This window comes from Callorhinus ursinus, unplaced genomic scaffold (genome assembly GCF_003265705.2).
Source record: "Callorhinus ursinus isolate GAN/ISIS: 27379988/994484 unplaced genomic scaffold, GSC_fseal_2.0 scaffold3, whole genome shotgun sequence".
NCBI classification, from domain to species: Eukaryota; Metazoa; Chordata; class Mammalia; order Carnivora; family Otariidae; genus Callorhinus; species Callorhinus ursinus.
This window is the reverse complement of record NW_027397065.1, coordinates 45608112-45630689: the sequence shown is the minus strand read 5'-3', so window position 1 is coordinate 45630689 and position 22578 is coordinate 45608112. Positions and strand designations below refer to the sequence as shown.

The 22578-nt window shown below is 40.8% G+C and overlaps 1 protein-coding gene and 1 long non-coding RNA gene across 3 annotated transcripts in view; one reads left to right on the top strand and one right to left on the bottom strand.

Annotated features, from left to right (window-relative positions):
- SGCD (sarcoglycan delta) overlaps window positions 1-22578 on the top strand; it is a 965947-nt gene that overhangs the window by 850485 nt on the left and 92884 nt on the right. The gene's annotated exons all lie outside the window — the stretch shown is intronic.
- Window positions 477-21784, bottom strand: LOC112820145 (uncharacterized). The gene is made up of 3 exons (XR_003207061.2): window positions 21700-21784; window positions 16686-16827; window positions 477-818 (listed from the first exon to the last, which is right to left on the bottom strand). It is a non-coding gene; the product is annotated as an uncharacterized lncRNA (long non-coding RNA).

Genomic DNA, 22578 nt, shown 5'->3' with positions numbered 1-22578 from the left:
GTTACACAACTAGTCAGTAATTGGTGCTGATCAGCCCAAAGAAAAGTGGTACCTGAAAGAAACTGAACTCTAAAAACTATACAGATTTTTGCTTGTGTGTAACAAGCTCTCCATCACTTGGACCGTTAATGGTACTAGAACTACTTTCTGTGAATATTCCATGTACTGGTGTTAATCTTCAAATATCCATAATTTTGCTGCCTTTAGCAGAAAAAGGCTCTGAGATGCTGTGTACTTAGCACCAACAACTAAAGAAAACAAAAAAGAACAATAGGTACAGACAGACAGAGATAAAGATACGACCTAAAAACCATCCCTGGTTCCAAAAAGGAAACATAAAAAAATGGTATTTTGAAACAAATATAACTATATGTTTTGCTATATATGATGCAGGTAGGCCAGGAGCCAGAGGGGGCTCCCACAAAACCCAGCTAAGAGGCTCCTTAGCTTCATGCAGGATAGGAATCAAATGCGAGTTGGGGGAGTGAAAGCAGAATTTATTGAATAGCAGGAGGGACAGACAGAAAATAGCAGATGGAATGGAGTTTCTGGGAGACTCAGAAAGGAAAGGAGAAGGAGTCTCAATGTCACTTGGGGTTAGGGGCTTATATTGGAAAGGGGTCTAAGGTGTGTGTTCCTCCAGGAATCCAGAGTAGGGTCTGATCAAAGGCAAGTGTCAGGCGAACAGCAGGTGTCATTCCACAAATCACTGAGGTAGGTAGTGTTGATGCCATCGTTGGCCAAGGTATGTCAGAAGCTAATATCCTGGGACATGTTTGGGATCCGGCTCTTCTTAGATGTTATCAGGTGTTAGGGACCTAGGACAAAACTCAGAGAATGATTAACTCTCTAGCTTCCCCCTTGAAGTGGGAACATAGCTTCTTTGGCTAATTCAGAAACAGGACCTAGCAGAAAAACAGCAGACATGGAGCCCATTCTAAAGTGGAGTCCCTTCAGCTTCCCTACCTCACCTATAGTCATGAACAATTCAGCACATACTGGCTTTCTTCATTTCTTATAGTTCTTTTCACTAAAACCCCTCATAAATCATTATCAATAACATTGCATATTTAATAGTAGACCTCAAACATTACCAAATGTGTTCGGAAGAGGATAATTCATAGAGAAAGAGAACATTTTCTTATCAAAATCCCATATACAGTGGGCTGTAGTTTTCACATTATACGCCCCATTGAAAGGCTTTACTTTTCCCTAGAAGAGTTGCTTCCCTCTGAGGGCTGCTACCTGCCAGAAGTTACCTGACTCTCTGTCAGCCAGATCCTGTGTTTCATATTAGGTACTAAAGCTGGAATCTTTGCAGCAAATCCACCCAAGGAAACCTATATTTTAGGACTCGGAGAGCAAGCTCATTCTCTGAGAATGCAGTGAATCCTCATGTGTGTGATGTGAGAGCCCTTTGAAACAAGGTAATATGTGGGCTGGTTCCCTTTCTTTTCACAGACCTCCTTAGGAGCAGGGTTCTTTTTTTTTTTTTTTTTGCAGGGTTCTTTTTAACACAACTAGTCAGTAATTACTGCTGATCAATCCAAAGAAAAATGCTGTCTAAAAGAAGCTGACCTAGAAGCGCCTGAGTGCCTCAGTCAGTTAAGCTTTGGACTCTTGATTTGGGCTCAGGTCATGATCTCAGAGTTGTGAAATCAAGCCTCACATCTGGCTCCATGCTCAGCAGGGAGTCTGCTTTTCCTCTCCCTCTGCTCCTCCCCCTGCTCTCTTTCTCTCAAATAAATAAGTAAAATCTTTAAAAAATAAATTTTAAAAGATAAAAAATAAAAGAAACTGTCCTCTAAATATAATACAGCACCCCCCCACCCCCCACCCCCCCATGAAATAAGCTCTCCATTACCTGGAAGGCAAGGAAAGTTTAAGAATCAAGAATTTAGGCTAACTTTGCTTTAAAACAGAAAACTAAATCTTCTGTGAATAAAAACAAACCCAACCCACATCAAACAAAAAGACAACTCTCCAAACATCAGCCCACTTTAGAGATCCATATTCTGAAAAATCGAGAACGGGTGATTTGCTCATAGAGCGCAATAGCCGTACTTAACGGTCATCTGTAGACCCTGTGGAAAACCCTGGGAACTGGCCTTAGAAAAAACTGAATTTCCAAAATTAGAAGTGAATCTCCTAAGTGCAACAAATAAGGACTTCTGGTAGTTGCTGCATTTCCATTATTTATTCTCAAGTTGTAGACATATTCTATAGAGACTAGAAATAAAATTTTCTTACGGGAAACATAAAAACACTTTAATATGTAATCCTACAACTGTTTGTTTCTTTGCTCCTATTCAAATTGTGTTGATGGTTGATAGCCTAAAGTGAGTCAGGGCCTAGAATGTGATAATTAGCCCCTTCATCCTTATGATTTTTTTTTTAATTTTAATGGCACTCTGTGGGAGAATGTATGACCAATTGTAAGATAATCCAATGTAGTAGATACATTAGTCCAGCCCAGTGCATCTGTGGATGTTTCACATTTGTCAGCAAATGGTGCCACGTTTTACTCTAGGCAATTGAATGGTATTGACCTTGGATATTGAATAAATAGGTAACGAACGTTTTCCGGCCTCTGGCTTTACAGTTGGATCAGTTGTACTGACCCAGTTCATTTGTGCCCATGTGTCTTCTAGTCTTAGGAAAGTAGAATAATCTGAGGGAGATTCCTGGATTTGTGCCAGCAGGTAGCACTGAGTGAGCTGTGTAGGTGAAGCAGAAGTGGTTCACTCCTCAGGAGCAGCACAACAGAGTTGGAGGAGTACCAAGCTGGGGGGCAGATACCTACAGCAAACACACCATGTAGCCTTGAGCTAATCTGGGAGCCCTGATGTCTATACAAAGCCAGGTCACTCTCAGCTCCAAACTTCAGGCTCACATTATTTTATTTAGGCTCACTTTTATTTTAAAATAATTTTAGATTAAACGAAGAATTGCAATAATCATACATATTATTCCCCTGAACCCTTTACCTAGGATTTCTGATGGTAACATTTTACATATTCATGATATGTGTATCAAAACTAAAAAATTAAGATTGTAGCCCCATAATATTTTTGTGTAAGATCTGCTGAAAAGGATGCAATCACCTGAATTTCTTACAGATCCAAAAAATGTGTAAAAAAGGAGTTTAACAGAAAAGTTATTTGTTGAGACATGAATTAATGGATCTTGAAAACTCCCACTGCAGTTAAGTTGGAATGTTTTTAATGAGAAGCGTTTTGTTTTGTTTTGTTTTTTAAATCATGTTCTCTACCCAGATTTTCTTGGTCTTTTTTTTTTTAAGATTTTATTTATTTATTTGAGAGAGTGAGAATGAGAGAGAGAGAGAGAGCGCACATGAGAGGGGGAAGGGTCAGAGGGAGAAGCAGACTCCCCGCTGAGCAGGGAGCCCGACGTGGGACTCGATCCTGGGACTCCAGGATCATGACCTGAGCCGAAGGCAGTCACTTAACCAACTGAGCCACCCAGTCTTGGTCTTGTCAATGCAAAGCAAATTGAGTTAAAAGACTACAGGTTATTTATGCATAGACCATCTTCTGCAATGAACAAGCAAAAATTAAATCCATCTATGTCCTTCACTTACTCAAAAAATCAAACATGGGAAAATACCATCTATTTTAGAGACCTTCTCTGTTGGTATAACTTCTTTCTTCCAACGTCTGTTTTCGGCTTTTGAAGGCTTTTTGTTTTGTTTTGTTTGTTTGTTTGCTTGCTTGCTTGCTTGCTTGCTTGTTAATGAGAAGGAAATTTTAGGCCTCCTGCACATCTTCTTAGAAGATCTCAACCCTCAGCTCAAGGAGTGGTAGCTTCTTCTCTGCTAGAGTTTCAAGTTTCGGTTCACTACTTTCCTTTTCAGAATTACTATAGTTACTGTATTCATAGTGTTTGCTTAAGATGTTTGTAAATAATCCAGGGTAGAATTGAAAATCACAAAAGAGGGTTGCTTCTCTCCAGACAAATAATCAGTGTTAGCAAGGTCTAAGCCCAGCATCCAACTCGGGCGGTTTGTTGAGTTTGCCTCTGTGGGACAATTCTGAAATAATGACATGTTGCTCTAGATTCAAGACTCTACTGAAGACATCTACCAGGCACTTGGCCTATCTCTTGAAATCAGAAAAACTAACTTGGAATAGAAACTGGATTTTAATAAATTCACAATCTGAAATTCACAATCTGCATATATTAAATGTTCACTTGTTCATTATTTCTTTTTCCGGGTGTCTGTATATATAAAGGCAAATGGAAAAATCCCTGATCTCAGGCTGTGCATGATCTGAGATGGGAAATGGGCCATTTAGTTTTGCATATGGATTTTCTGTAAGAACAGAAGCTACCTTTGAATGCCTACCTTGCTCTAAGGATTCTTTTCAACTGTGAAGCTTCCCTGTAAGATTCTGATCCTATAAGAATAGGAAATAGACTGCGAAATCTTATTTCCCAGACATATGCCAGGGCAAATGTAAAAAATGGGAGAAGGTTACATAGACCACTGAACACATATAGCCAACTCTGTTCCTCTAGATATCACTAAAAGCTTGGAAGGAACCACAAAAGAGCAAGAAGCCAAAAGGTCTTTATAAAAGAATTCTTCATCAGCTAATGTGCTGACATGCTTTTACTCTCCACACAGTTATGACATGGGTGATGACCTGATTTCCGTTTCATCACAGCTCAGGGAACTGTTTGCCAGGTAGATTTTTTGACACTTATTAGGAGTCGAGGCATCTGCTAAATACTTAGAATACAGAGATAAATAAATGAGTACTCAACTAGTTTGTAGTTAAGGAGAATAAGATAGAAAGGCACCCAAAAATACAAGGTAATATAAGTGATAGAAGAGATATATGAACAAAGCCAGAGGAAACCCTGGGAATGACACACAGGATTCTACCTGAGACTGTTAAGTAAGGCTGCCCATCTTTATTTGTAAGATGAAAGAAAAAAACAGTAAGTGAGCCTCAGAATTTAAAAAGTGTGGTTCCCTAGGTTCACTTAATGCAAGGACAAATAGGCCAATGGGTTTCTGTAGCTCCCAAGAATATTACCGTGTCATTGACAAAAATGAGGTTCAGTAATTTCCTTATGACAATTGTGTTCTTTAATAAATCAATGTGAAGGCAATCTCAAATATGATCACAGAAGACTTTAATGATTGTTACAAGTTTCAAAGTTCAGTCCATAACATCATTCAGAACTGAAATAGTCACTAATACCAAACCCATTCTGCAGCCTCAAATAAATAAGACATTGTTACTGTGGGGTTTTTTCCCCCTACAACATTACCAGAGTTTTAATAATAAAGCAGAAAATTCAAAGATATATCTGACTTGAATATTCTGTAGGATTTTTTTCTTAATGAATAGATACTAATCTGAACTCTTTGGGAATGTGTGAGATTTAAAGTCTGTGTATATCACAGGAAAACAAGCATCAGACACCACTTCCAAGTTGACAAAAATGAATTTATTTCTTTAAATTTATTTTAAAATGGCTGTAGCCAATTAAATATTTATTTGATTCTCAGTGATTTACAAATTGAAGCTACCAGAATAGTCTGTCATAGCATCACAGTTCAATTAATACTTGGTAATCCCTCTCCCTTCCCTTGTCCCCCTCAAAAGTCACAATAGCAAATTTGGAGAGGCAGTCTGATTTTTGAATTATATAAATATAATATTCATGTTTATCATTTTATACATATATTACATATATGCACATACGCATATGTACATATATTAAACATATATATACATACGTATCTATTTTATATATATAGGCATATAGAGAGACTGACAGAGACACAGAAAGAGAGAGAGAGAGGAGGGAGTGTGTGCTCCATAGCTATGGGCACACAGGATATGGGGCAATACCATTATGAAGGAAATCTTTAAATTTTCTCCTCTTTCAACATTTTGCAGACATGTTTGGTACCTATTTTGCATGTATGAGATTCGTAATTATTCGATCACAGAGCGTGAACATTGAAGTGATTCAAAGGAGAAATGAAAATGTATAGTGGCCTGACAATACCACAGGTGCTCAAGGGCCTTCCAAAATAGAAGAGCAGTGAAGCAGTGTCCATGTTGATCAAGAGCCATGCTTTGAAGGTGTCCTGTGCTGGGGTTGAGTTTGGCCCCAAAGCCAATCTGCCTTGTGAACTTGGGCAAGTCCCTTAAGCTCTCCTCGCCCAGTGCCTAGAACATGGGAAAAGCTCAGTGGACATCAATTCAACAGATGTTAGCTCTAGGAGGAGCAAGCAGCTCATTTTCATGGGGCTCCAGGCCTCAGACAGGAGTTCCCAGAGTGTTCAATTTCATCAGCCAGTAAAAAGTTTGTGAAACCATGGTGCCTGACAGTTCTTTGTCCATGAAGGACAAAACCAAAAGGCTGTTGTGTGCCTCCATCTACCATTAACAACATTTTATATTAAAGGATAAGGATATTTCACCTAACAGAGTAGAGAGGGAACAGCCTTGGGATGGAAGACAGCCCATGAACTGCATGCTTTGAGCGGTATTAGCGTGTCATCATGTTGCCTCCATTTTCTCATTTGCCAGAGGACACTAGTGACTAGTGCCAACTCTTCACTCATCCTGCAGGCCCCGCCCAGAAAAAAACAGCTATCTGAAAGCCACAGGTGAGGGCTTAAAGAAGTCCCCCTGATTTTAAGGTTGTCTTGTTTGAAAACTCACAGTAAGACATCTTGCCCATCTTTGAAGACCAGTGAGTCCATCTATATGTCCCTTTTCTCCCTCTTTCCCTTCCTCCTGCGTTCCAGATCCTCTCATCTCCTTCCCTTTGCTTCATTAGTATCGATACATAGTCTGAATTTATCTACATATTTCTTTTTTTCCCTTAGCTCCACCTTTCTCTAGGTGTCCTTTTCACCACAGTTCTCCTAGGTTACAGAAGGAGAAACAAAAGGGGTACAGGAAAAGAGAGGTTGCAGTATTGGAGGTTATTTCCATCTTTGCCTTTGCCTTCTTGATCAAAAGCTTGTGTTTTACAAATATGATAGAGAGTATATTATAAAGCTACCAAACCTAGGTGTCCCACAGGCATCTCCTCTGTACGATATAATTCTGCCATTAGAAGCCAGGGAGGGATAAATGGAAGATAACATCGTGGGGGAAAAAGAGTCTAGGATATAGAGCAAGTCCCACCCCAACAGGGAGAGGAAGTTAAAAACCCCTCTCTTCTGATTTCTGGTGAATTGTGGGAAGAAGAGAGGAAATGCGGGGAAAGCAAGTGGTAAAATAGATAGCCTGATGATCTTTATTCTCTGAGTCATGGAGGGAAGAAACCAGTTAGGTTTCAAGGAAAGTCAGAAGCAAAGGGTCATCGTGCATTTTCATTTAGGACTCTAGGAGGAAACCAACTTGCAGGGTGAACTGTCATGTCGCTAGAGAGGAAAAGGGGACTTGGGTCAGCAGTCTCAAATTTCCTTCAGCTCCCGGGAGGGTGGAGGGGGGGATGCCAGTGCAGGAAAGAATCCACATGGGGTCCCATTGAGCAATGCAGATGGCTAATGATGGTGGTGCAGGCTAGCAGGCTCCTGGGCAGCTTCCTTGCGTGGGACTGAGGGCTCCAAAGCAGACAGTCCAGTTTGGGGGTGCTGTAGGAAACATACCCAGACCTCAGGGCCTGCAAACACCATTCAGACCTAACTCAGCTGGCCCTAAGTGAGCACGGTGGGAAATAACCAGAATTTACCCACGGAGGGCTTAGAAGTGTGGGCTGCTAGCCTGATGCCAATCAGGACCACATCTCCTGGAATCTGAACCTTCTTTGTTCCTGTCACCAGGATGTCCTATAGCCCCCGTCCCCCCATGTCCATTATGATACCATAAAGAGGGAGAAGATAATTATTTATCCTCACGAAAAAGTTAAAACTTTTTAATCACAGAGAGAAGGCCACAATAAATTTAGTTTTTCCTAACCATCCATAAGGATGAGTTGGAGAGAAAAATTAAGTCAGGTAAGAACAATAAAGAAATGCCATTTGCTTTCACAATTTATAAATTGGGCAGCCTGCAATACAAGGTATTGTGCCAATCACAACATCTTAGCTGACTGCCATGCTTCAAAGGCCATGAGTCTTCCCCTCTGTGTCTTGTAGGGACCATTGGGTACGATCATAAGGAAAAAAAAAAATGCTGTCAGAATCCATCATCAGGTACCTGCTAGTACTGATTTAGTTTCTCTGTAAGTCTTGAACTAGCATTGATTGAAACTATAGTCCAGCCCTGATGCTTGAAACATACTCCCCGAAAGTGTTCCTAGATTTGTAATCTTTTAAGTGAACAAAATACTGGAGGAAATGCCTTAATAGCCAAAACATTTCACATGCCTCTCCAAATGATTCCCAGACTATCTCTGAAAGCTAAAGCCATCAGCCATGTGCAATGAGGCACCTTAGTGCCTACATGATTGTCCCTTAATGGTTGGCCCATTTTCATCTGAACTGGAGAAAGGCAATGTGACACATAGTTATCATTATGTCGGACAAGTGGCTTTTATTTAAAAATTAAAATTATATCCTTTAAGTTAATTTTTAACATAAGGGTTTAAAATATGAAAAAATATTATTCAAAAGATAAACTCATAAGGGGGGGAAGTATAAAATTGCACTTCTCTCCATGTTGTCAGGGCAGGCATGGTATCATAAATTAAGTGCTAACCTCTCAGTCTTTTAGAACAGAATGGGCATGTGTGTATGTTTGCCAAAATTCCTGAGTTGGGACTACCTTCTGCCTCAAAAGAGCACTGTGACTTTATTATTGTTTTTATCTTGATTAAAATGTCAGCAGCTGCCATTTATTATGTAAAGTGTGTGGGGTAGATTGTTCTTATTCTTGAAAAACACACAATTGCTTTTGAATCTCCGTTTTTTTTTTTCCCCTCAGTAGGATGGCCCTGCTGGGTGCATAGACAGAAAATCTTGCTTAATTACACACTTCATGATTTTGGCTTGAAGCCAGCCTTGTTTTATTCCAATTATAACCTTTTCAAAACAAAGAGTAATGGGAGTTGAAAGGAACAAGCTGACAACAGTTTTTACCTGAAATAAGTTGAGAACTAGAAGTGAATCATAATAAAAAAAAAAAAAGCCAATGGATATCATTTTTTTTCTTACTCCAGAATTTTCCATTACTCCAGAATTGTCCAGAATTAGAATATAAATGAGATCAAGACATCAGATCTCAGAGACAGCTTTATAATCTCGCTGGATTTCCTGGCCATGGACTATGGGCCAACTTGGGCCAAATGTCACTCACTTGTTTGCTATCCTTCGGTGGCTCCCATTGGCTTGAAGATGAAATTTCAAAAACAAAGCACTCACAAGTCACCTTCAAGTGGTTGATGTGGCCCTGGGTGATGACCTGGCTTCTCATCTCCAATCACCCTCGTCCCCCTTCCAACCTTTTCTCATTTTTGTTTCTCCCTCTGCTCTCCTCTCTGTTGACCGTTCCTCCCATTAAACTTGTAATTCCTGCTCTCACATTTCAATTTCTTTTTTTTTTCACATTTCAATTTCTAAACATACTTTATTCTGTAGCAGTTCCCTTCTATAATACTCTGTATTAATTTTGCAGATTTACTAGTCACTCTTTACTATTTAATTGTATTAGTGATCGTTTCAAATTTCTTCTGTTCTCTGCTTTTTAAATTATAGTTCAGGTCTCTAATTTTTTATTGGGACTTTTTCAAATGGCTGGTGATTCTCAGATGTCTGTTTTTAAGAGTGAGGCACTAAGAATCTTTTGGCGCGTTTTGTGTGCATGAATGGTGCTTGTTGGATGGTGGGCTTCAAGGTAGGATGGTCAGACTGGGATTTTTAGGCGGGTGACCACAAATATGAGAATCAAGGACTGATTAGTGTCCTCATCCCTTGCTGGGAATGAGTCTGGGGGCCAGTGTGTTCAGGTTGAGCCTACAAGGCCTCCTTCTTCAATATGCAGGCTTTCACTTCATTCCCTGTTTTCAGGATTACACTGCCACTGTTAGCTGTCCTTGTCTTACAGAGCCCAGAATTCAGGTCTTCCCTCGTGAGCATCCTAATCTATTTGGGCTGCTATAATAGAATATCATAGACTGGATGGCTTATAAACAACAGAAATTTATTTTTCACAGTTCTAGAGGCTGGGAAATCCAAGATCAAGGTGCTGGCGGGTTCCTGTTGAGGGTCTGCTTCCTGGTTCATAGGTGGCCATCTTCTTGCTGTGTGCTCACATGACGGAAGCGGCTAGGGAACTCTGGGATCTGTTTTATAACAGCACTGATCTCATTCGTGAGGGCTCCACCTGATCACCTCCCAAAGACCCCACTTCCTATTACCATCACATTAAGGATTAGGATTTTAACATGTGAATGGGAGGGGGGGGGACACAAACATTTAGTCCATGACAGTGAGGGTGTCCTGGTCACCTGGGTGTATGCAGTGGAGAAACAGCCTAGGAGTCTGACAGTTTCTCCTAGAGCCCTCAACCCATCTTCTGATTGTGGTTCCACCAGACTCTCCTAGCCACAGAGGCGCAGGCTAGTTTCTGGGCCCACACCTGGCAAGGATTATGCGGCTTGAGCTCGCTGTTGGCTTGGTCTTCACCAAACCCACAGGCTTTTAGCTTTCAGCTTTCTGGCATCTGCTAATGAAGTCACTATTTGTGATTTGCTTTTCAACTTCCAAAACTTGGTTGTCGTCTTTCTTCCACCTGTGTTGTTTCTCTTTTTCTTTGTCCCTCTGGGTCTGTGCCTTTTGAGGGTCCTTTTACAATCACTGCATTAGCATTTCAGGGAGGAACAGAGGTAGACTGTATATTGAGTTCAGTCAAGAAGTCCTCTCTCCTCTGTTTGTAGGCTTCACCAGTTCTCCCTTGTCTTTGTTTCACCCAGGGTACCTTGGAGCCTTCAATGAGAGCCTTGTAATTCCCCTGTCCTGAAACATTCTTTGTACTCTCTTTCTACAAAATCATGTTTCCACTCTCAGCTTAAACTGTACTTCCTCAGGAAACCCTTTTGGGCATACCCCCCACCCCCACCGGCTCATATGGCCTACCTGTTACAAACACACAAAGCCCCTCCACTTCTTCCTTTCGGATTCACTGGCTGAGATGTCTTCCACATTTGCCATTGCCCACAACCACAAAGAGATTTAGGCTAGATGGATCATGACAAATGTATTCTCTCCAAAAGTATGTGTTCAGCCAGGAAACACATGAGTAATTGCCTCCTTCACATTTGTTTGTCAAGGAGAGCCATCAAAGTCTCCTGGACCCTCTTATTATCCCATGTCTGTCTTTCTTCTAGCCATTGTAAGTCATTTCCAAAAGAGCATAATCCATTCCTCTTTCTCTTACAGGCAGTTTCAAAACTTTAGATTCCTTTTTCACCCATGGGTTGTACCACAGTCACATTCCAGCAGAACTGTGCTTCACTTGAAGTCTCTAGCCTGAAGTTCCTGTTCATTTTCCCAGCCATGGTGATCATCATTCATAGAGGATTGCAAAGTTCCCTTTCCCCCAGTTATACATGTCATCGTCACTTCCAATTCACCAAGGGAAATGAGTTTCCAGGTCTTTGAGGGTTTTTTTTTTTTCCCCCCAGAAATACAACCTGAGTCATGACTGATTATTTTCCTGGCCTGGCATCTGAGCTCAGGCACACTCACTCCAGAATAACAGCACAGAGCAATTTGCATCCTTTGACAATTCAAGCACCATGCCCCTAACCTTGACTAGAACATAGATGCTAATAAATTCAGTGTCTTAAAAATGTGAATTATAGTCATTTCACACTTTGTGGCAGCTTCATGCTGAAGAAATAGCTTAAAACTTAATTATAATGCTTGTCCCTTCATTAAGTGCAGATGACATTCCTCAGATAGATTTTTGCAATGACATCTGAGGAAAGGAGTTCAGAAACTTATTAGTTATTCATGATGGAGAATATTGACTGTGTACTGACTAAAGGAAAGTGTTGACACCCTTCTTAACATGATGCATCTGTCTATTAGTTTGTGCTTCTCCCTGTGGTCCTCATGGAAAGCTCTTTGGGAAATGAGGAAAACACCTTTCAGCCTTTGAGAGCAAATGTCTATAGAAAATGTGCTTGACAAGTGGGATTAAAATGGAAAGCAGGAGGCATCGGGCCTCTCTGGATTACCCACCCCGCAAATGACTGGGCTGCGCATCGAGGACCATTGGTGAGACACAACCATAATGGATTGGATACGTCCCTTTTTCGACACCTGAGGAGCTATTACAATGCATTCAGTCCTTCAGTGGCTCATTCTGAAGCTGGAAGTCAGTTCTTAGAGAAGGATGCATGGAAAGTTTGCCTCGTCATGTAATAATACTAGAGCTTGAGTCATGCAGTGACTAAATTAAGTGAACAGATAAAGCCACAGTCTTCCTCTCTTTGTGCAAGGTGTGATAGTCTTACAAAAAGAGAATTTTGCTACTTATTCTGATGACCTAGAATGCCTACGGAGTGAGGGCAGTAGAGCCCTAAGTGAGATCATGCAACATAAGAAAGCAGTTTCTAATTCTCTGAGGTGGTAAATTATCTCCCTTGATAGTCATGAGCTTCTCACCACTGAGAGGCTCAAGGTGAGGGGGACTGTCATACCAAGACTATTATAGAGGTGTATCATGCATCAGAAGGAGGGAAGATTTTAACTATATGCCCTTTCAGACCTGCTCTTACATCAAGATTCTAAGACTCAGGCTTCAAAGTACTGCTCATGGATCTGATTTTACCGGGGACCTCTCATTACATTTACATTCCTTTTAAAAGCTGTACTCAGGGGCGCCTGGATGGCTCAGATGGTTAAGCGTCTGCCTTTGGCTCAGGTCATGATCCCGGAGTCCTGGGATTGAGACCTGCATCAGGTTTCCTGCTCAGCCGGAAGCCTGCTTCTCCCTCTGGCCCTCTCTCTCTGTCTCTCATGAATAAATAAATAAAATCTTAAAAAAAAATAAAAGCTGTACTCAGTGATCTGACCTTGAATATAACGTTGAAGGACAGAGTCTGTGACCAGCATGGATTGATTCCCTTTTGTTTTTCCTTGTAATCTGGGTGTTTGGAGAACAGTTCAAATCCTTCAGATTCTTGCGGTGCTTTGTAAATTTCAAAGCACTTTCATAAGTACTCCAAAAACTCTCTAAAGTGGGACAGGAGGGCTTGGCCTCATCCCCCTTGTACAGATGAGGAGACTGGGGGGTTAATATATACCACCTCTCTCTTTGGCATAATGAAAAGACCCTCTCCTTTCTCAGATCTCACTGAGATTTTGAGGTGTTAGTCAGAGGGCAGCAGTACACAGTAAAGGTTGGGGCAGAACTCTAGAGCCGGACCGCTGGACCCCGGATCCTAGTTTTGTCACCCGCTAGGGTATGCCTCTGGACAAGGTTTTATAACCTCTATTTCAGTTCCCTCACTTGTGAACAGTAGGATAAGAACAGCACCAACCTCAGAAGGACTTGTGAGAACCAAATAGCATGACATATATGAATAACTTCAACCATTAACTAGAATGCAGGGCTCAGATATTAATTTCAGGGACTTTGGTGTTGAAGCAACGGATTTATGACCCATTCTTGATTATGGCCAAGAGATCTGTCCCATTGAGGGGATAATTTTGCTCTATCCTTTGCCTCCCATAGATAATGGTTAGCAGTGGGTTAATAGCTTATTTTGTACAATTCAATATAATCAAAACAATAAAAGTGTGAGGCAGTCAAATTGACCAATATTAATAGTGAACCTTAACCCAGCTTTTGAAGTTTTCTTAGAGCAAAGCCACTTGCCTTTTATATGAAGGCATGAGCGAGGCAAACCTTGTCCTAAGGAAAGGAAAACTGAGACTTTGCTCTACACAGACATGTTGAAGTGGTAAGCGTTGTGATTATGGGTGAAAAGATGAATGTTATAAGCATTTAGACCCCAAATAGCTTTTGAACTTTTTCTGAATTTAGTTGCAATATGGTGAGGGACGGGGGTGGAAGCATTGTTTAAAAAGGAAAAACAATAGCGCTTAAATATCAAAATGTTTTAAATCCACTAACTCCTGGGGCGCCTGGGGGGCTCAGTCAGTTAAGCTTCCGACTTGGGTTTCAGCTCAGGTCATGATCTTGGGGTCGTGAGGATCGAGCCCCCCCATGTAGGGGACTCTGCGCTCAGTGGGGAGTCTGAAATTCTCTCCCTCCCTCTCCTCTGCCCCTCCTCTCACAAGCACTTGCGCTCTCTCAAAAACAAAACAAACAAACAAACAAACAAATCCATTAACTCTCACACTATACTGACCAAAATACTCCCCCTCCTGGCTTCTTCAGCCATTTCTAGAAAGGAGACATAGGCTTGGACCAGCTTCCCTGGAGGACACACCAGACAGAAAATCCCAGAAACAAAAAGCCTCATCTGGGTACCTTTCATCCTGGTTGTCGAATGCCACCAGGAAACAGTGGCTCTCTCCGAACCCCAGCAGGGGAATGAAATGACACATGAAATCCTAATGAGGTTTCTTTCTTCATTTTTCACATCGATTCTTGTGTATCATCCTAGAGCTCACCCCTTTGTTTTTACATATATTCATAAAGGTTTTGCTCTTCCATTAAATTGTACCCTTCTGAGGTCTAGTGTTTCCTTCCCCCTGAAGGCCAGAATGGGTTCCTGTTTTACATATGGCTAACATGGATTGTTATCTCACCACTATAGTTACTCTCATTGAACACATGCCTCTTATGGGCAACCCATTGCCCAGCCAGATAGATGAACCTTCAAGATAGAGTGGGTGCTGTGGATTTTCTAGTCCAATTAATTTTCTTGGCTAATAATAGTTAGTTAGACACCCTGTGGCCATGAAAAGCAAACCTCAGCAGTAATTTTCAAAGGGCTGGCATCCCTTCACCAGACACTACTAATGAGGTCTAGCGGAGGAATAGCACACAGGTTGAAATGCTATTTCCATGTGTTTGCATTAAGTAAACACGAAGTCAGTTAAGCTTATGACTAAGCTTAGTAGCACTAAGATGGAGTTGAAGGGTATTAGCCGTGAGCAATGCTGATCCTTTGGTTCACCAACACTCCCATGTTCCAGTGGAAAAACTTGCTAAGATCTGGGGACACCGCCTATAAAGTAGGACAATGGGAAGTAGGCTTAGAGTGCCATTTCACAAGTTGAACCCATTCAGGAGTTTTTGAGATGACATTTGCTGCCAGAATCTGGACACTTCACTGGCTAGGGTTCTAGCTAGGCTATATAAATATAATAAACATAACCCGTATGAAATTGTTCCTTCTACAAATACTTGAATGCCTGCTGTGCATTGGACATAGGTGCCAGGGATATGATGATGACCAAGACAGGTATGGCCTTTGCCCTCATGGAGCTTATTTCTGGAAGGGGAGACCTTGAAGACCTAGACAAAGGGATCAGCATTTATGGAGCACATTCCTATGCCTAGTACCAGCCTAGTTCCTTTGTGTGTCTTATTTAATCTTCACATCAGAAGAAGCACCTCTGGGAGGAAGCTCTGTAATCATTCCCGTTTTCTGGACAAGGGACCAGAAACTCACAGAAGTTCAGGGTCTTGTACAAAGGTGTTCAGGGAGCCAGGAAAAACAATCTCACTTCGCCTGACTTTATACTCTTCCTGCTAAACCATACCACCATGCAAAAGGAATCTACTCTCTTGGCATGCCTGGGTAGCTCAGTCAGTTAAGTGCCCAACTCTTGGTTTTGGCTCGGGTCATGATCTCATGAGTTGTGGGATCAAGGCCTACATCAGTCTCCCCATTCAACAGGGAGTCTGCTGGAAGATTTTCTCCTGCTGCCTTTCTCCCCATTCTCTCTCTCAAGTAAATAAATAAATCTTTTTTTTTTTTTTTTAAGAAATCTGCTCTCAGCTAGGGGAAAAAAGGAATTTTGATGTCCATATTTCATTTCTTATACCTTCAATTGCATTTATTTAGTAAGGCTTTCAGATTTTCTGATCAGGAAAAGTAACTTGACACAGTACGAAAAACCAAAGGTTCAGCTTTCTGGCCATTGCCTCAGTGATAATCTGCTACAAGGGAGATGTCTATTACAAACACAACCCCTCTATGGAAAAAAATGCAGGAAGATACAGATCAACAAAATTTACTTTTCAGTCACAGCCAGCTAACCCTTGAGCTTTATCTCGGAATGGAGATTTGTTAGAGCTCACCAGCAAGCATAAAACAGCACTCTTCATGGCCTTTTGTTTCATGTAATTATTATTATTATTTTGTTCACTTATTCTTTGTCTGCCTTACCAGGTTGTAAACTCTAAAACAGTGATCCTCAGCCTTTGCCTAAGTGTTGGTATTGTTTAGAGCATGCCTGGTGATTCTAGAGTGTAGCCAAGGTTGAGCACTGAGTTCCCCACATTAGTGGATACTCAACAAATGCTTGCTGAATACGTGAGTAGGTGGAGAGAGGGAAGGATGGGTGAGTGAGTGAGTGAATGAAGAAACTAATAACCGTTATTGGAATTGAGTAAGTTCTTACAGTACCTATTAGATAATAGTTCACAGTTGATCTTACAACAGTTTCTACATACAACTGTCCCAAAAGAAAAAAAAAAATAGCCAGGGGTTTTAGATAAGTATATGAAAAAGGAAACAGCAAACTGCAGGGTGCTCACATCATCTAGAAGTGGAATTTACGTTGCCTTCCTTAATACTGCATTAATCCCCAGTCTTGGCACACTTCCATCTCCAAAGTGCAGACAGCCGTTACATCAAAGGTAATGGTTCATTATTATTTCTTCAGTGAATCATGTTTGTCTGAAGGAAGCAAAGATAACAAAGAGGAAATTATAGTTTGTGAGGGGTGATATGATTGCTTGCAAACCGAGCAGTAAAAGGGAAATGTATGCAAGCAATTGAGAATTCTTTCTCTGTCCTCCAAATGCAAAAACCGCGCAGAACAAGTAGTTTATGCCCTATTCGCATTTTAATTGGGGGTGGGAGAAAGACACGGAGGTATCTTCCACACCTGGGCAACCCACAATTCCTTGTGACAGCCTTGATCCCACCCCTGGATACTTCTGTGGAATGCCAGTGCCACATTGGGCGCACCAGGTTTTCTTGTAGCTCTTATTCATGTAAAAGTTGAAGCAAGTATGTGTATGTAATAGGGAGCAACGGAGAAAGCAGCATTTGTATGGATTTCAGTTGATGTACCTAGTACCACTTTGTCAATAGGCTCCTTGGAAGGCTGCTAAATTTATCCTGCCCTGTAATATCTGCTTATGAATGATTGTTACAAAAACTCTTTTTGACAGTTTGGGCAAAACGTAATGCCCGTCCTAAGGTCCTCTGCCAAGTTTCTTGATGACCTCCGATCACCTCTGATTTTGAACTTCTCTTCTGTGAATGTGTTTGGTTTAAGACTGAGTACCGCCAATAGACCATACATGACTTTTGTACAGGTTAGAAAAAGATGCCCCTTCCTCACAACAAATCCATATGTCAGAAAATTGTCATAATATGGTGATTTGTTTTCTTTAGAACAAAACACTTATTGCCATGTACTGGAAAATTACAAGTACATAAACCCATGATGCCTAAGATTTGAATTGCCCCCCCCACATATGCATACACGTGTCAACCTTGAGCAGTGCACGACCTGCACACCACATACTCTGAAAGGGCATCTCCCCATCTTACTCAAGTTTTCTGTGTCATAACACATTGATTTATATTTGGATCTCTGCATTTTTCATTTAATTTCCACCTAAAATACTACTCACACATGGCTCTGGTATGTACAGATTTTCCTGAAGTTTTAAAACAAAACACACTAAAATTCAGTAGTACATCAATATTCTTGTTCCCTGAAGTCCCCAGATCACATCTCCTGGCCTCGCTATCTTCATTCTACCTACTCGCTCCCTCTCTGTCTTTCTTTCTTTCTGCTCTGCTTTCTACTCCCCACCCCCAGCTGTCTGGATTCTGTCTGATGCCTATCAATTAGTTTAATGGTACTCTTGGTAACTCAAGTTCCCAGAGACCTGTGCCCTTGGGGTCTTGTCTTTCCCTCAAGCTTCATATCAAAGTATTTTCCCAAGCGAAGGAAATTCCTTCCCTAAGATAAATTCCAGAGCAAGGACTAAGATTTTTTTTTTTAACCTTGCCACACATATTTAATCGGGAATTAGGAGTTGTTCAGTATGCAGCTGGTTTCTACTTAGTAAGCATTCTGTAGGCTGTAAGTACGGAGGAACCATTCAGGGAGGAGAATTCATAAGGGTTGAAGATGCAGGTGGCTGATAGTGATTCCCAGGTCCACTCCTGTCATGTTATGAATGGGGAAGTCTAGGCCCAGAAAGAGAGAGCAGCCTGCCTTGAGCCCCACAGCGAAGCGGGGTGCTCAGTACTGGAAAGAAAATATCCTGATTTCCAGGCCTAGATAATTTTTGGTACTAGACTACCTCTTAAAACTTTTAATCCATACTTTATATTCTGCTGACATCCGGCCTGCTATCGTATTACAAGTACATATTAGAATCTTGACATTAGACTCAGACAGTCCTAAACCTGCCACTTATGACCAGGGACTTACCCTCTCTGGCTTTGTGTTTTCCCATTTGCAAAATGGGTGTGCTGATACCACTAAATGAGAAAATCCATGTTGAAAGGCACTCTTTGGGTTTCAGAAGGCTTTTAAGCATTTGAGAGTCCTGTACTTCATTCACCCAACCAAGTAAGCATATATTTACGAATGCTTAGATATTCAGAGTGCAAAGATGAATAAATCAGAGTCCCCAACTCAATGAATACATCACCTACTAAATGTGAAAGCCAGTTTTATAACAGGCTATGTAAAAGTTACCAAAACAACACAGATGGACAGACCTATGTCCTGAGTCTCCAAGATGAGTAAGAATTCACTGGAAAGAGGTGAGAGCCATCCGGCAGGGAGAGGTGGCAGCACTTGGCACAGCGTGGAGACGTGAAAGCGTTTGCATGGTAGGGGAGAAGTGTGCTGATAATGTCAACATTAGGAACAAGGAGCCATAGGAGAGTGCTGGAGAGGTACGTTAGGAATAGATGATGGAAAGAATTGAATGCCATGGTAATAAATTTGGATTTTTAACCTATAGATGATGGGGGAGAGCAAATATAATCATAAAACAAAAGAAGCACTACCATATTAATCACTGCAGTGATGTTTTTAATGTTTGACTGTTATCCATGTTCTTGATTTATTTCTCAATTTGGGATTACTGATGAAAAATATTCTAGTTCTAAGCTGTCCACCCGAAAATGGATTGCCTCAAATAAAGTAGCCAAACCAAATGCTGTCATAAGGATGAAAATATAATCTCAGCAGGCTTTTATTTAATTGAGGGCTTGCGTAATGAAGGAGTTCACTGTAGCTAAAATAACATGTTCCCTGCCACTGGATTTAATGAAAACCTGCTGTAAGTATATATAAAAAGAGTGAAAAGCTAGGTGCATTTTCTCTCTGTTACATCTCCCAGGCCTTTACTTACTAAGGATCAAATCTGACACATGTGGCCAATTTATTCGAGGATATGTAATTTTAAAAACAGAAAAGATAATTGGAAAATGTCAGTCAAAAACAGATGTCAGAAACAGATGCAGCACCACCGTTATAATGACATGAAACACCTAAGTTGTAAGTTTGTAGATCCTTCTCATTGAGAAATACAATGTTATGTTTTCTCAGGGGATGTGACGGGCAGCTGAAAATTTCTAAAATAAAATTTTGGAAGGCGTCTGCACAAGTGGACCCATCAGATAGCTTCCAGTATGGGCCAGTAAAGCAAGAAAGAATTCTGTGGCAAACATTTAAGCTGGGATCGTAAAAGAAACAAAAAATTGTTGACTTGTGCTTCACCCCTGTTCTCCAAAATTAAACAGCATAAATGCCAAAATCAAAAGGCCTAAATGCCAAAATCTTTTCAGCTTCTGCCAAAAAGGCAGTATCTTCAGGCTATACCATAGCTGCCTTAGCATTTCAACACAGTAACCAAGACATGGGTGTGGACTGTTAAAGTACAAGGCAGAAAACTAATTGGAAAGGGAGGAAGAAACCAGCATGTACAACTACGAAGAGAGACAGAGGACATCATTTGACCAGCAGGGGTCGGGTTCTCTGTGGTTTTGAGGGATTAGGGGTCAAGGACTGGGGGAAGCTTAGTTTTACACTTGACAGCGTTTAATGATTTGGGGCGCAGTATCAGTGCCAAGGGTCTCAAGAACGTTGACACAGAATGTACACACGCACGTGGTGGATTAATGGGTGTTTAAAGTCCTTCCCTTCCCTGTGCATCCTCCTCGCAGCACAACATTTCCATGGGTTTAACTCAATCCCCAAGAAGTCAAAAGGTATTAAAACAATTGACATATTTCAGTGCAGGAGGTAAGTGCCAAAGCCTGCAATAAAATATAGGAGGAAAAGGCACGATTCCACTTGTGTTTCTCTGATAGCAGGGGGCATAGACATCGGAATGCATGGCAGTCAAGCACAAGTCTCAAAAGCAGTTCTGCCCAGCATATAGAGATGTTTATACCTAGTAAGGGAACCACATGGGACAGTAAGGAAATATCTGAATATTTTCATTCTGTAAGTTTTTTTTTTCTTGTTCATGATTTTATTTTGTTTTTATCTGGGTTTTATACTCAGGTGGTCTTTACAATGTAAACTGTAGGGAATATTTTTGTTTCCTTTTTTATTGTTCTACATGTGAAAGGTTCTTAACATAGCTTGCATTCCATATTTTATGATTTTATTTTTTCATATCAAAGTTACTTCAAAAGAGAGTGCTCCTTTGAACACTCTGAAATGCAATTCTGAATGCTGCCTGCAACCTTGAATGAAGTCCCAAACAAAGCAGAAACAGGTTGTTTGGATTTTTTTCTTTTTTCTTTTTTCTCTCGATTATCAGTTTGCTTTATCATTTGAAAATTGGGGGGGGGGACCCAAAATAAAAAGCCTACTTCTTTCTTTTTTATTTTATTTTATTATGTTAATCACCATACATTACATCATTAGCTTTGGATGTAGTGTTCCGTGATTCATTCTATAAGGTTTTATTGACTCAATAAGCTATATAAGTTCATGAAACAGACACAGATCTTCCCATCGAAGAATTCATAGATTCCCTTCCTTTTTGCCTAATATAATTCCATACTGAGCTTAAGCATCACCTCTTTATACCCCACCCTGTGCCCTAAGCTTTTATAGCCCCACATTTCTCCTCCATAGCATTTACTTCTGTTTCCTCTTGCACATTCACTTTTAGGCATGTTTTATTCATCTTTGTATCCCTGGTGAGCCAAAAGCACCACGAAGGCAAGGCAACTTTCTTTACCAACAGTGTCTACCACAGTGCCAACACATAATAGTTGTTCACTAAATACTTGAATGCAAGATAAACAAATGAAGATTAATCAGAGCCAGTGGGTATTGTTAACCCTAAGAAAGGAGATGAGTAATCCTATAGACACAGTTATATTTTGCTAGATTCTAGAACCTCACACACTTCATCGTTCCTGATGTAGGTCCAGATGTCTTTACTCAACCAAAAAAACAACTCCCTGAGAATTTAACAAGAACAACAAAGCCAGCACTTATGAAACACCCAAACACCTGCACAATACTCTCAGCTTTGGACTCATACAGACCTGAGTTAAGACTCTGGCTGAGTCATGCAATCACGCTCATCATGCAATCTTCAACAAATCACCTAACCACTTGGATGCCTTACCTGTAAAAGAAAAATCATAATAGATTCATTTCATATTGCCTCTGTGAGGTTTGATATACAAACCGTAGGGCCAGCATAGAGAGACATTTAAAATAATAGAATACCCTAAACAGTGCAGCAAATTATAACTCACTGGTTTACCAGCTGATTGTCTCCTGCCAAAACTCTAAGTTCATAACCCAGGGACAAACTCCATTTTGTTTACTCCCCTGTGCTACTAAGCACAGGGCTGGCACATAGTAGGTGATTAATAAACACTGGGTGGATGGATGGATGAGTGGGGGGGGCTTGGGTGGATGAATGAACGAATGAGTAGATGAATGAAGTCCTTGGTAAGACATTACGAATTGCCAAACAATGGACTGGTTAGAGTAATTTATGGTCTACATTAGAGTAGTAGTTAAAACACTAGTTAGAGCACTTTATGGTCTTCACTAGAGTTCAGGCCATCAAGGGTGAGCACAAGAAAGGGAGAGGTAAGATAATGAAGTAAGAATGCAATGATAAGAAAGAAAGCATGACATGGTGGGCTTCCAAGTCCATGTGGTCATGGTCATGGTGCATACTTTTGATGGAGACTAAATAGTCTTTCATGCCCTGACCCATTGTGCTCTCCTGCACTATAGACTCCAGAAATGGTGAATTCTTTGCAGATTCTCAAATTCCTTTTCTTCCCACTGAGTCTTTGAATAGTCCTCTGCCTGGAACATTTCCGTATTCCCCCTTTGTATAACTGCTCTTTATTTTTTGAGTCTGAGTTTAGACATCATTTCCTCCTGTGTGGCTTCTCTGAACC